Source organism: Haemaphysalis longicornis, unplaced genomic scaffold (assembly GCF_048455015.1).
Source record: "Haemaphysalis longicornis isolate Haplotype H1 unplaced genomic scaffold, Haemaphysalis longicornis Haplotype H1 scaffold_1, whole genome shotgun sequence".
In the NCBI taxonomy this organism is placed as follows: domain Eukaryota; kingdom Metazoa; phylum Arthropoda; class Arachnida; order Ixodida; family Ixodidae; genus Haemaphysalis; species Haemaphysalis longicornis.
Window position 1 is genome coordinate 267,319,389 of NW_027526203.1, and position 14,891 is coordinate 267,334,279.

Below are 14,891 nucleotides of genomic sequence, written 5' to 3' on the forward strand. Positions count from 1 at the left end.
AGAATTGCTTTTAATTCACGCCGGCAGTCGTAGAACGCAGCAGTCATGGAGTTGTAGACGGGCACTTTGGGTGAGCGAGCGCACTCAGATGTATGCGCCCTGAGCGTCTCGGTCAGGAATTAGTGCAGCACCTAAAAGGATACGAGGAGATACGTCACCACGGGATGCATAATGAGCAGAAATTTCACTATATTAGCGGCGAAAAAGCGGGGGACCGAAGCTAGTTATGAACAGCAAAAGAGGCCAGCGGTAGGCCCCGAACGGCCGAGTAAGACCACAAGGGCGTACAACTCTTGGGGTCCCTGTCATTTCCTGGGCCAGCAGTGGGCGAACGGCCGACCACGTGGGCGTGTGCCGAGAAACGGAAGTGCTCGGCGGCGTCGGTGAGAGGCGCGCGGCGATGTGCGGCAGCACGCACAGCGCTGCCGATCTCGACTTGCGTGAGAAAGCGCAGGAAGCTGGCAATTAGGCGGTTCCTGCTTTTCGATCGGTCACACGAGAGCGCAAAAGGCATCGCCCGGACGGCAGTGCCCTTGGAGGCGTACAGACGAACATTTCCCCGGCGCTGAATGTGGACTGACCACCGCTTGACCACACAATGTTACGTACGCCTGGGTCCGAGTAAAATTTGGTTCGTTCGTGTGTGCATGTTCGTCATTGCACGGATTACCCATCTCCACCATCACGACCAATCCTCGGGGGATGGCTCCCCTCTCGTTAACTTGAGGACCGTCTAGTTTGCTCCCAATAGCGCTCCTCATAACCTTCAGTGCCAAGGCACCCACTCACCACATCGGAGAGAAGTGAAAGAGGAGGGACGTGATCCCGCTCCTTGTCATGGACAGCACCGCGTCGGCACACTACTCACCCGCTTCTCTTCTTGACGGAGTGGAGTAGAATACTGTATGCAATGGTACGGCGCGAGGCCTAGTTGGCAAAGGGAAGGTTGGGAGGGGTTAAGTATAGCTCACTATGGAAGCCTCGCAGGCGAAACTCCATAACACACACACACACACACACACACACACACACACACACACACACACACACACACACACACACACACACACACACACACACACACACACACACACACACACACACACACACACCACACACACACACATGCACGCACGCGCACACACGCACACGCGCACACACACACACACAAGCGCACACGCACACACACACACATACGCACGCGCACACACGCACAGACGCACACACGCACACAAACACGCACGCACACGCACACACATACACGCACGCGCACACACGCAGACGCGCACGCGCACTGACGCACACGCGCGCACACACACACACACACACACACACACACACACACACACACACACACACACACACGCACAGGCACACACACGCACACGCGCATGCGCACGCGCACACACACGAGGGACGAGGCAGGAAGCATAGGGGAATAGGGGAAGTAGTTCAAAATGGTTTCGTGTTGCAATACCTATTTTTTACATGTTTAAATGTTAGCAAAAGAAAGTGGAGGAAAACGTGCTCCCCGGGTTGGATCCGAACCTACGACTTTCATAATACGCGTCTGAAGTCCCACCAACTTGACTACCGGGGAGGCTGTGCTCCCCGCCACTTGCATTTATGTAAGTGTAATTGTATCCTACGCTTGAGGGTGGTAGCCAGCGTCTTTTTTTTTTAAATCTCCCGGGCCGTGAATCGAGTGTCAGGACGTATCGGAAGCAGTCAACTGGCCGCTAACCTTCTTACGCGACCTGGAACCACAGCTGCCTGAACCGAGGCCCTCGCTACGCAAGTAGCGGATCGGAATGGGGAATGATGGGCTCGTTGAATAAACACAGAAGGGTAGGCAGCAGCCAAGAACGCCAAAGAAGGCATATAGGGTGCAGTTCACAATTTTTTGTGCAGTGGACGCAGCGGAAGTGTCGTTAAACTCGTGCGGGTGGTATTTTGGCTTTATTTAGTACTAATCCGAAATTGTCTCTCTATACAGAACGAAACGCCGTCTATTTTCAAACTGCAACTCGAGGCGTTTATAACTCAGTATGCTACGGAATATCTTCGCAAGTCTCCATGCGATATCTATTTTTCGCGTACGTTTTATCGGAACAGGTGTAGGACGAGAGTGAAACAGTATGCACCACTATACCGCTTTTATCAGTCAACCAATCAAAAAGACACCTCTATCTTTGTGTCGCTGTGAGAGGTATTAATGGGCGCTTGGCGATTTTTTACCATGCTTGATCATTCTTAGTCCACCTTAATCGATCCTGTTAATCCACCTTAATCAATCTTTATTCATCTTAACCCAACCGAATTATATCTTACACACTAAACTTTTTACACCCTTTTAGCCAAAAAGGGTGTAGCATAAGTGGAAAAAGGGTGTTGGGAGGCCTTTACACCGTTTTTCTTGAGTCTCAACACCCTTTTCCTAGCTCTACGCCCTTTTTGTTTGAAAAAAAGGGTGTTGATCAACTTCAACACCCTTGGTTTTTCTTAGGGTGTTGAAAAGGTGTGGAAAAGGTGTTCAGCTGTTCATTGAATAAGGCCATGTTCGGATGCATAATAGCACTGTAAAGAAGACATCCCCTCATATACTCCTCTACTCGCAAGAAATTTCCAAACGCAAAAAAAAAAATAATTGCTCTTATGCAATGATCGCTCGTTTCCTTCACACTAAACTTTTTTACACCCTTTTAGCCAAAAAGGGTGTAGCATAAGTGGAAAAAGGGTGTTGGGAGGCCTTTACACCGTTTTTCTTGAGTCTCAACACCCTTTTCATAGCTCTACGCCCTTTTTGTTTGAAAAAAAGGGTGTTGATCAACTTCAACACCCTTGGTTTTTCTTAGGGTGTTGAAAGGGTGTGGAAAAGGTGTTCAGCTGTTCATTGAATAAGGCCATGTTCGGATGCATAATAGCACTGTAAAGAAGAAGACATCCCCTTATATACTCCTCTACTCGCAAGAAATTTCCAAACGAAAAAAAATAATTGCTCTTATGCAATGATCGCTCGTTTCCTTATTCGGTGCACCACATGCCCCAAGTTTAGCTTTGGCACATGAAACACCAATTTGAACCTTCAAAATTAAGAAGACTGTAGTCGTGTGGCGAAAAGGATGTTTACCAACTGCAACACGCTTGGCTTTCTGTCGGTTGTTGAAACGGTGTGAAATAGGTGTTCAGTTGCAAAAAAAGAACAGCGGAGCTGGGGGTCGACCTAGTTTCTTCCGGTGTTGCTAAGTTTTGTTATGTTTGCTAAGCTTTACAATGTTCTTGCTAAGCCAGGATGGCCGCTGAGGGATGAGGCCAAGTTTAACCGGATTTTACAAGGCTGTTCCAGTGTGCCCCCCTTCCTCCCCCCCCTCCCCATTGCCAGGAGATCCAAGAGGGAAACAAGGTAGGTCGGCCCCCAGCGTTGCTGTTTCTCAACCTTGCACCACTATTGCAAGCTGCGCGGATTTTTTTACCTTTTAGAATCCAAAAAAGATAGTACCTTTGTAATGGTACCGTAAGAGGTGCGGATACGCATACGCCCCTTGTGCTCACACTCTAACAAGCTCGAAAGCTTGATTGATTTGATTGATTGTGGGGTTTTAACGCGCCGACGCAACGCAGGCGATGAGGCGCGCCGTAGTGGAGGGCTCCGGATTAATTTCGACCACCTGGGGATCTTTAACGTGCGCCGAAATCTCGTACACACGGACGTTTTTGCTTTTCGCCTCCATCAGAAAAGCGGCCGCGCGGCCGGGAATCGAACCCGCGACCTCGTGCTCAGCAGCGCAACGCCTTAGCCACTGAGCCACCGCGGCGGGTCCAAGCTCGAAAGCAGACTTCACTGTTATAATACCCTATCTGCGGTGGTGCAACCTTTACAGGTGTCCCAGTTCTTTTTCTTTGTATTTTTTCGCTAATGCCACCGAAACTACCTCCTGAAGCTTAAAGAGCTTCACTGGTAATAAATTATGCCAATTCATATTGCTGTAAACATCGTGAGGTGGTACAACGCCCCCCCCCCCACCCCCCCGCTTGTAGAGAATGTTCAGTCCACCCGTGTACACAGGTACAAAATGCCTCCGAAATTGGAGGTCTCTCCACCTTTTTTCTTCGTTGGCGGTCTTTTCTTACACCCTTTTTTTCTTTACGCCCTTTTTTTTTTAGTTTCGAACACCCTAATTTGTAGCTTTACACCCTTCTGGGAAAACGGGTGTTGAAATAATGAACACCCTTTTTGAAGGGTGTTGAGGTGGCAGGGAAGATTTGTATGGTATTTAATAAAATTCTATAAGTTACGGATCAGAAAAACTACCGCGTAATTAAAAAGTTTTTGCAAATCCGCGTGTTGATTTGTATATTCTCGTAGTAAAATCCATACTTTCTAAATTAGCGCTAAAATATCAGTTTTTTTGCGACAAGCCCACCGACTCCATCTGGGGGCTTTCCCCTGCTGGGTATAAAAGCAAGAATAGCACATGTATTGCTAAGTGAGTATGCACTCCCTGTACCGCTTGCATCCCGTGTTCCAACTGTAACTTGTACGTATTCGCTGTTTGTGTTGAATGCTGCGCGCTCCGCTGTTTGACATTGCCTCTGCCCATGCCATCACCTCAAAAAAAGGGTGTGAGACTCAACACCATTTTTTTAGGGTGTTGAGCATCCTCAACACCCTTTTTTAAAGGTGGTGAGCTCAACGCCCTTTTTTCATCCATACACCCTTTTTTTGCCAAAACACCTTTTAAGGGTGTTAGCCATGGGACAAGATTTTTACACCCTTTTCGACCAAAAAGGGTGTAAAAAGTTTAGTGTGTTCGTGTCGACTGCGGGCCATTCAATGTCATCATCCAATGAGACATGTGAGGCTTTCGCCTTAATAAAATCCCTGTAGCGGTACCCAGCCCGCCTTCACATGTGTTTGAATTTATGGGTGCGTTCGCGTGTGGAGAGTTTAACAAAAAGCTGAAAAAGAAAACACGGCTGTCAGCACTGTGGATCAAACCCACCACCAACGCATTTCGAAGGACAGTCACAACCACACCCGGCCCCAACCCTTTCGGTATCTTTAAAGCTCCGAAACAAACCCATTAAGACAGTAGATTAGACGCCTGGATAACAGTGGAACCAAAACAAAGTCCGTTCGGAATAACAGCCTCGGCAAGCAAACACGGCAATCGAGTATGCATACTGCAGCTTTACATGTAAAGCTGCAGTCAGGAACCACGGGAGGTGCGACGATCAAGCAGCGCACTTGAGTAGATTCTTTCTGAAAAAACGACTTCGTGCCACGAGGTTGCCCTGAATGTCTGTCAGTCAATGGAATGGAATGGATGCGGGCTGTGTCCCTCCCTCCCTTGTCGTTGTCGTTGTCCGCCGTCCGCACCCCCACTGCGCATGCCTGGCCAGGCACCGCTGGTGATTGTGGCAGGATGCCCCTAGGGATTGGCCAACCATAGAATCCATCACGAGATAGCTTCGCGTTCAACCACCGTCGTCATCTTCCCGTAGGGGCACCGCTGAAGAAGAAGAAGGAGAAGAAGACAACGCTGCGAAGAGGAGGGCGTGTACGCTGCTCTCAGCCGGTGCACCAAAGTCAACAACCTTTACCTCACCAACGCTGACGGAGACTACCAATTCTACTACAGAGACGACAACATCGACAAGAACATGATGGACGAGTTTCGGCTCCTCGAGAAACACCGCCTACTCACCGTCACACAACAGTACTTGCGGGCCTTTGCCACCGGTGTGGACCCGGACGCGGAATTCACTCTGTCGCCGCTACTAAACACCAGATCACTCAACATAACGGCAACACAAGGGAACCACACGGAACCCCCATGATGCTTCGCACCCTCATCAGGGTTCCCCATGGGAAGATGGTGTAATTTTTTATATGAGGAGGCCAATAGGCCCTGTTGTGGGACATGGGAAAAAGGGTAGGGGAAGATGGTTCATATGAGTCTTAATTCACTGCACTGTGAGGGTTCCCTTAGCACGGGATGCACAGTTGAAGTTGTGGCGAGGACACTCTAATACGACAATCATCCGGGTATCGAAAAAGATCCGTTCAGTAGCCACAATATTCAATTGTCAGTCATCACTCGTTCCGTCCAATCTCTCTTTTTTGCAGGGGCGTAGCCAGGGGTGGTGTTTCAGTGTCAGAGCACTCCCCGAAATTTTCTGACCGCTGCATCCCCTCTCCTTTCGGCCTTCTTCGCCCATGCTTTTTACACACCGCATAGTTATGTTCAAATGTAAAAACGAGAATAAAATGAGTGTTGCCTTGTTGAGAAAAATAAGTTTTATTTTTTTACTGGAGACGTATACTCGCCCCCCTCTTTCTCCCCCCCCCCCCCCAAAAAAAAAAAAAGCAGAGGAAGCTCAGACTAAAGCGTAAGATTTGAAGGTATATATATAGTGAAGTTGTACGCAACCTTCAATCTCCCTAAGTTGGTATGCTTGGCTCAGTGGTGGTCCCGGGGGGGGGGGGGGGGGGCGAAGGGGGCGATCGCCCCCCCCCAAAGAAGTCATCAGCTTTTTACTTTTTTTTAAGCATCTCACTTGTGCGAGGTCGCAAACGTGTTGCGACCGTCAGAAATGCGGGCTCGAGTCAGCCGTTGTGCCGCCTAAGGGGGACCAAAAACCTTTGTGCCGCTAAGTGGTTGTGCGCAAGCGGGTTACTTCGCATACGCGCGCACGCCGGTATGGTTATCACCTCCTCCGAAAAACTGGTGCAAGGAGGGGAGTGGTTCTTTATTCGCCCCCCCCCACCTTCCCCTCCCCCAAAAAATTCGCCCCCCAGAAATTCGGCCCCTCAAAATTCGCCCCCTCCAAAACCAATCTCTGGGATCGCTACTGGCTTGGCTTGACGAACGTACGCTCATTTCCTTTTTCGGAGCGAGGCACGCACTCACAAGTATACACGCTATAACGTAGTTTCTTTGTGGCTAATGTTGGCCAGTCTTGGCTCGAAGAACGTGCGCTCGAGGCACGCGTGCACGTGCGCTCGGCATTTTTTTGTGTTTTTAACTGCGGACATCATACACAAACGATTTGCCCAACAGCTCCGCTGTTAAAAAATATTTTTGGCTACACCACTGCCTTCTCGTCTTTCTTCTGCACTGTCGAAATGCGAATCCCAGCATCCAACTGGCCCTGATTTACTTCTTGCTGACGCGTTAGACCTCAAAGGATGGCGTTAGGCCTCACGTCCTATGTTTAGGCTTAACGTTAGGTAACCTTCAAGTAAAGCTTTACGATAAGCCCGGCAACGGAATATCCGCTGACGACGGTAGACCTCAAAGCGTCTGGTTACAGGCATAATGTTGGCCCGTGCGTCACATGCATACATTCGCCGCCCTTTCCGTCTGCTGTGATTCGACCATCGCTAAAATCACGTGGTACCCTGTACGCACAGTTCCAGGCAGGCGTTGACGACGTTAAACCTAAAGGTGTAGCGTTAGGGATAAGTTCAGGCCAACGCGTACCCGCGCCCTCCCTGCCCCACCCCTGCTGCGCAAGCATTTCTGGTGCGTATATTTCTACTGCAGCGCATTAATCTTTGCAAACCTAACTTAAAAACCGAAGATACGTGAGGCGTCACAGAGCGACCGATTTTCTCCATCAATGAAATCGGCCAACGCAGGCTGATAGTGCTGGCGCAGTATACAACTGCACCTCTTTTTCGTAGCCTGGAATCTCGGGAGCAACTTTTAGAAATGTCGCCATAGTTATGCGCTGATGAGCACTTCCCCAGTCAAACATTGCTTACAGTTCCCACAGTGGCATTTGGCGCCTCTTCAACCGTCCCTACATTCCCGAGAGAGTTCTCGTCGTACCCGCAGTCGTGGCCGAGTGGTTAAGGCGATGGACTCGAAATCCATTGGGGTCTCCCCGCACAGGTTCGAATCCTGTCGGCTGCGTTCCTTTTTCTTTTAAAGATAGTTTTTCTTGGGCTACTGACGTGGTCGAAGCAGTTGGGATTTTGGACTTTGACTCAGGTTGCACGGGAGCAAGGTTCGTGTTTTAGCCATCTTGCTCGTAAGAAAGGGGTTTTGATTTGGATTGTATATACGCGGCAGCTTGATTTTTGCGGTAAAAAAAATAAAAAATACGGGTTGAAAACAATGTTTCTGACCTCAAATAAAAAAAGCGCTTCCGACCGTGGCTAGTGCCTAGTGGCGGCATTCCAAGAAGTTCCACAGTAACGAATGGTTCCAGTACATGGTGCGTGAGCAGTGGAACGGGCTAAAATTGAATTGACTGAAGCCAACCTCCACCGTGTTTACCGTAGAGGGGCCGACACGTGAGGAAAAAGCGTGACAGGTTGACGGGTTGAGGGGGGAGGAGGGAGGGGGTATTAACGTGGCAGCGGCGCCATAGGGCTATCGCCTCTCGGTGACATTTGCAGGGAAGTAAGTAGAGATAAGCGACCAGTTTTTTATAAAGCTGAATTTTGTCAACTGGTATCACTGGTTGGCCTTATAGTACCAAATGTTTGTGTCACCAATTGAATAACGCAATCGGTAGCGATGTGTTAATGCGTAACATTCTATGAAACGTCAATTTGTTTTTGACTTGGTCAGTGACCTGTGTTTCTTGTTTCGTAACATTCTTTCGCGAGTAGTCCCAGAGCCGGGACAGTGTAACGCTATGAATTTCCACAACAATGCATAATTTGCGGAAGTAATCCATTTAATCGTTACAATAGCGTTCATGGTGATAAATGGTCAAACGGAATTTTCAAAAACTAGAAATATAAAAAATAAAGAACTGAAAAATTTACAAAAATGACCTGACGAAATAAAAAATATGCACCTTATACATCACCACACAAAATTGGCGCAGCTTGCACTAGTGGCGCAAGGCTGCAGCAACGGCGGAGCTGGGGGTCGACCTAGCTTTTTCCGTTTTTTATATGCTTTGCTAGGTTTTGCTAGGCTTTGCTACGTTTCGCTATGTTATGAGGTGTTTTTGCTGGACTAGGATAGGCTACGTTTTGAGGGGTGAGGCCAGGTTTAGCCGGATTTTACAAGGCCGTTCCGGTCGGTCCCCCACAATGACAGCGGATCCCAGGAGAGAAGTCAGGTTGACCCTCAGCTCCGCTGTTTTTTGAAGTGCAGAGCACTTTAGGGGCTCGCCTTGTCGTCGTAGCTCGCTGTAACGGTCGATGTCAAAGGACTGCCGGAATCAGGCGGCGCCACGAGATAACGGACCCAAGTAGAGCCCGGCGTTCCGTCGTAGGGCGTCCCGCAGAGGCTTCGAAAACCATGCAAGTGGTTTAAATAGTCATAACCGCTCGGAACTCGTGAAACGCTGGCGCTTGTCACACATCTCACCGTTGTTTAGCGCAAAAAAAAAACAACAAAAAAACTGCAGGAACATTTGACGCAAAATATATGTAATTTACCGGCAGCACCCGCGTTCATTTAGTTACGAACGCTCGTTGGGATTGGTTTTTGCGATAGTAAGCGAATAAAAGTTGCACTGCAACGCCGGCACGTGCGGGAGGAAAAGCAAGCACAAAAAGAACAGAACTCCCGCTGGCGCTTTTTCAGGCAGGGGGGACGCGAGCACTACGGAGGCGGGAAATTTGAATTGCTTTGGAATGTAGCAGTGAGCGGAAATGGCGCTACAGCCCATTATGGCGAATCACTTTCTATGCACTTCCGGCAGCTTTCACTTCCGTCAGTGGAACGGCTTTAGTTTTTTAGCCGTGCGCCACTAGTGGAAGTTGCGCCAATTTTTATTGCGTTTTAGTAGCCCAAGGAATACTATTTCTTTTAAAATGGTATAGTAAGAAGGGCGCATACGCATATGCCCCTTGTGCTCACACTTGAGCAAGCGCGAAAGTAGGGTTCACTGCTGTAATAGTCTATCTGCGGTGGTGCACCCTTTACAGGCACCGCAGTTTTTCTTTGAATTTGTTTTTTTTGCTAACGCCACCATACCAGGCTCAAGCTTAAATAGCTCCGCCGTTAAAAACGAAGGCTACAATAAAACGCCTAAGAAAGAACGACGGAAACATAAATAAAAAAATCAAGAAAACTGGCAAACCCTGCACTACGCCTTGTATCTGTAGAAAAATGCATAACTGGAGAAGTGAAGGCATTTAATCGCTATAATTGTGTATATTTACACCATTCGCGGATTTAAACAAAGAGAAACTTTTAAAAAATCCAGGGAAGCAAGACCTGAATGGCGGAGCTGTTGCAGGTGAGCATTGCCGGGCATGTAGTTAAGTTTCAATATCATTGTTTATTTGCATACTTGCGGTGCTAGTAATCGTCGTCCTATTGCCGCGAACCATGCATTGGGTTTGTTTATGTTTTGTTTTTGCCGACCGGCTGCGCCGGGCTGTGTTATCTGCGTTATCCGTGTGCCAAGTGAAACCCGTGTTCCATTTTTTATTTTTATGCTGCACGTGTTATCTCTTTTGATAGGGATAGCGTTTCGAACTAACGTCAACTGTCAAGAATCATCTTGTTTAATCGACAGTGTTCTGGATGAAATCGACGGCTCAAGAAACACTCGCGCCCAAAGATAAATTCCCACAGAGTAGACGCCGCGGCATTCCATTCACCGACACTCGCCTGCGCACGTCACTTTGTTGACTGCTGCTTCGCCGCCTGTGTATTCTTTGAGTTGTTAGGGGAGCACAAGTTCTCTCCAATAAACATTGTTTTTTTTTTCCTTCAAGACAACTGCGTCGTCTTTGGCATCGTGACAATATGCATGGAAGAGGTCGTCGTTTCCTTATTTATTTACAGGGTACTGCCCGCTTCATTTAAGAAGCCCTAGGCAGGAGCGGACAAACACAATCGATACAAAAAAAAAATGGGAACAGGAGTAGTTTTATACAACTGTGCGAAATAACGCGCATAGGACAAACAAAGGAACACATTTTGTTCGCATGGCAAAATAAAACAGCAATAACGAAAACAAGAACGGGGAACTTGAAAGGTGACAACTTTGCCGCTCGGTATAACATCAAATGAACACGCAAATCGCACAGGGAAGAAACAAGTGGAAAACGCAAATCCAAATCATTTAGAATGAACCAGTGAACAAGAAAAGCATTTAAACAGGCGCAGCCAAACACTACAGAGATACAGGGGGAATGTCGGACTGCGTGTGGTTGTTGATTGCGGACAAAAATGATTGTGCATCATCGCGCTCTACAATTTCCACGGGCAGCCTATTCCATTCGCGGATAGTGCGTGGGTAGAACGAATGTTTAAAAGACTGTTCGACACGAGAATTCCCTAATCTTTTTGGAATGTTGCGCACGCGTGAATCGCCGAGTAACATGTTCGATATACTCGTTTTTACTTGCCTGTATTTTGCCATGGTACAACAAATACATGTATTTATGCCGCGGTGAGTGGTAGATGCAGTCATCTTAAGCATTGTAACTTCCACCAGCGCTTCGTCATCGACTCGAGGCAGCGGTGGCGGGATCTGAAAGTCGTCTCTGGAAGAGTTTGCACACTCGCAGCCATGTCTCCAATTATCCATAATGGCTTCTAGATAATGCGGCGGCTGCGTTGACCTCTCCCAAGCTGGGTGTCTTTTCAGCTTTCGCATTAGCGCTGGATTTTTTTTCTAAAGCCACTGCTCATGCCAGGGACGCTCGGGGCGATCGCCGCGAGGCAGGCGCTCACGAGCGCTAGGCATTTTCTTAATATTTTTTCCTGCAACGGCGAACTTACTGCCAGAAACAACGGATCCGCTGTTAAAACAATAATCCAACGTATTTAGCTACTAATAGCGAAATCTGGCTGTAAAGAACTCCCAATGTAGACAAGCGGCGTAAGAATGCTGCGCATTAGTAGACAATGCTCCTAATTTCTACAGATTTTTAAAGTTCGATGTTATTAGAACGGCAGTAATAGATAGGGCATGTCGGCAAAATTTTCTGGGCCATCCGTCAACAGAGAGAGCGACAGAAAAGCGGAGAGCGGGAAAGTTGAGAGAGTGCATGGAGAGAGCTGCCATGGCAACATTTCCGGCGTTGCCTAAGCGCGGCCCACCCACTGTCTTTGCGACGCGCCAGTCGCACGCTGCTTCGACAGGTCCTTTACTCTCGTCAACGCTTGTACGCGTCCTAAAATGAAATTTGCAGCCAGTACAGTGCTGAAAAGAGGAAGGAATAGGAATGACGGTGATGAAATGCCGTTTGGGCAACAAAGGGAGTGACAGCAGTCCATGCCGCTGCTAAAGCAAGCAAACGTGTGCACTGAGACTGCTGGAGCGTTAAGCTCGGCTGGCACAGGGTACGAGGGACGTGTGAGCAGGGATTTATACAGTCAGACCCGTTTATAGCGTATTGCAATATGCACCGGGATTAGTTTGATATATGCAATAGTTCGATATAGCCGAACCCGCCTATAACGAAATTATTGTTACAAGTTCGCAATCCGAGAGAGCCCCCCCCTCCCCCCCCCTTCCGTTCTCGCCCTCCCCAACTCCACCATCCCCGCATGCAGAAACAAACACATTAAAGTAGCCAGTACCATACCCAAAATAATCCATTTATTGCAAGTAATAAGATACTTTCCGCCTGAACTGCCTACTTTGCAAAGAAAAAAGCGGTGATTTTTGTTTTCACTTTCATTTTGGCGGCGTCAACTAGCATAGCATTCTCCACACGAAATATTGTTACACCAGTTCGAGTCCGCGTCCTCCAAAATCTAAGACGCATTGGCCGAGCACATCGACTCCCGAAAGCGCTTCATTATAAGCGTCGGACGGCTTTCACTCGAGATCTCATCGGGAACATGGGGGAGCTCTTCCCGCAGTTCACCGATGCTGCTGTCTTGGTCCGGACTCGCTGACTGCGCGGGTTCCGTCGTGAGTCTCGAGCGTCGGAAACAGTTACGGAAAGTGTCTGGCGTCACGTCGTCCGTGCGAGGCGCAATGTCTCAGTCGCAACTCTTGCTTTGTGGTCGCGGCCAATCCGCATCCCAATCGCCGCTCCGAGACCGTGCATTTCGGCGGACATTTTCGGCGCTCAGAGTTCGATATATCGGATGTGAACTTCGTTACAAGGAATATGTTTCCCATGTATTTCCGTAACTGAAATATTTTTGTTCGATATATAGCATAATTCGCTCTATCTGGGTTCGTTATAGCCGGGTTTGACTGTACTCACCCCCATAACACCCTCCCCCTAACACCCCTCCAGAAGGATATCGACACCCCTCAAAAAAGATTCCATAACCGCGAGCACCCGCCCAGGGATATATGCAACCCCAACTAGAGTTCCTCTATATTGCTCCCGCAGGGAGCTAAGAGTTGCGCGACCCTTTTCCACGCGCCACCGTGATGACGTCACTCCGGTTATCCACGCCCCGCAGAGAAGCCCCCAGTACGGCTGCGCCGCAGCCACCGACGCGGGCGGCACCGCGCCCCGCCCAGGAACGGCCTCAGCAGCAGCGGGAGCGACATCGCAGGAATCCAGCCATAGAGTTGACCGCCACCGACCGCAGCGCGTCGGCTGCCGTCGGAAGCGTGGCGGCGATGATCCTACACCCGCGACGGGCGGCTTTCCCGCAGCAATCCGGATAAAAAGATGGCGGTCGATCGCGCAACTCTTAGCTCCCTGAGGGAGCTATATAGAGGAACTCTACCCCCAACAGCACCCCAACACCCCTGCAGGAGGATATCGACACCCCTCCAAAATCGAAATTCTGGATAAACCCCTGCATCTCTATACCTGCGCCGCGCCTGGCGACCTTCGACGAGCACGCGCTATACTGATGTCGAACAGAGAAACAGCAGCGGTGATAGCCGAGGCGTGAGTTTGTCCATAAAAACAAATTGTTTTACTATCTGAATACCAGGCTTGTTCGCATACAAGTCTAGGAATAAGTACACTTGCATTGAATTTGAATTGAATTGAAAATAAGTTTTATTAAACAAACATGATATGGGTACACAGTATATACAGGAGGAGGTCCCATGGTTATGAAAACCGCAAGCGGGACCTCCTATAAAAATTAACAAAATGACTATAAAATTACAATGACAACACTGGTAAACATAATAGAAAAGAGTACTAAACAAATATTTAAAAAATCAGCTGTGACAATAGGAAGAAAACTACAATAAGACGCGTCACATCACTGTAATGAAGACAATAGGTAGAGTTTCAGTTTTTGTTTTGAAGGGTATGACAGAATGAGAAGATTTAATGTCCAGGTTTAAGGTATTCCACAAGTGCAAGCAAGAGAACTGAATAGTTTGCTTACCGAAGTTAGTTCTTACTTTGGGAAGTAGAAAGTTGTTGCGAGAGGAGAACTGAGTGGAGTTTGGGTTAGAGATAGTGCTAGGAGGGAAAATAGATATCAGGAGTCCACAACGCAATACTTTGAAGAACAAAGTGCCAATATTTAGCTGGTAAAGACAGGGGAGGGGCAAAATCGCAAGTTCAATGAACAGAGGAGTAGAAGAAGATAGACGGGAAGAAAAAGTAATGATTCTTAACGCTTGGTTTTGGAGTTTTTGAAGAGGCCAGAGATGATTACAATATGCGCTGCCCCAAGACGATATACAATAATTCAAATGGCTATGAATAAACGCATAATACATAGTTACTAATGTTTTTATATCAAAGTAGGATCGAGCCCTGAGCAGGGCACGTATTCCATATGAAACCTTTGTACAAATTGAATTTACATGGTAATGAAATTTGAGATGGCTATCCACAATAATTCCAAGAAAACACACGCGATCAGTAGACGGAATCAAATCTGCGTTGATGTATAAATTAAGGACGGGAAGTAGGTGTTTTTGAGGGGAGTGAAACGGAACAAAAACAGTTTTTTTAACATTAATAACGAGCCGGTTACAAAAGCACCATTGTTGGATGGTTAACAGGTCATTCAGCA

The 14,891-nt window shown here is 48.1% G+C and overlaps 1 non-coding gene across 1 annotated transcript; it reads left to right on the forward strand.

The window, feature by feature from the left end:
- The first annotated feature begins 7,840 nt into the window (after window positions 1-7,840).
- Window positions 7,841-7,922, forward strand: Trnas-cga (transfer RNA serine (anticodon CGA)). Its single transcript has one exon. It is a non-coding gene; the product is annotated as a tRNA-Ser (tRNA).
- The last annotated feature ends 6,969 nt before the right edge of the window (window positions 7,923-14,891 follow it).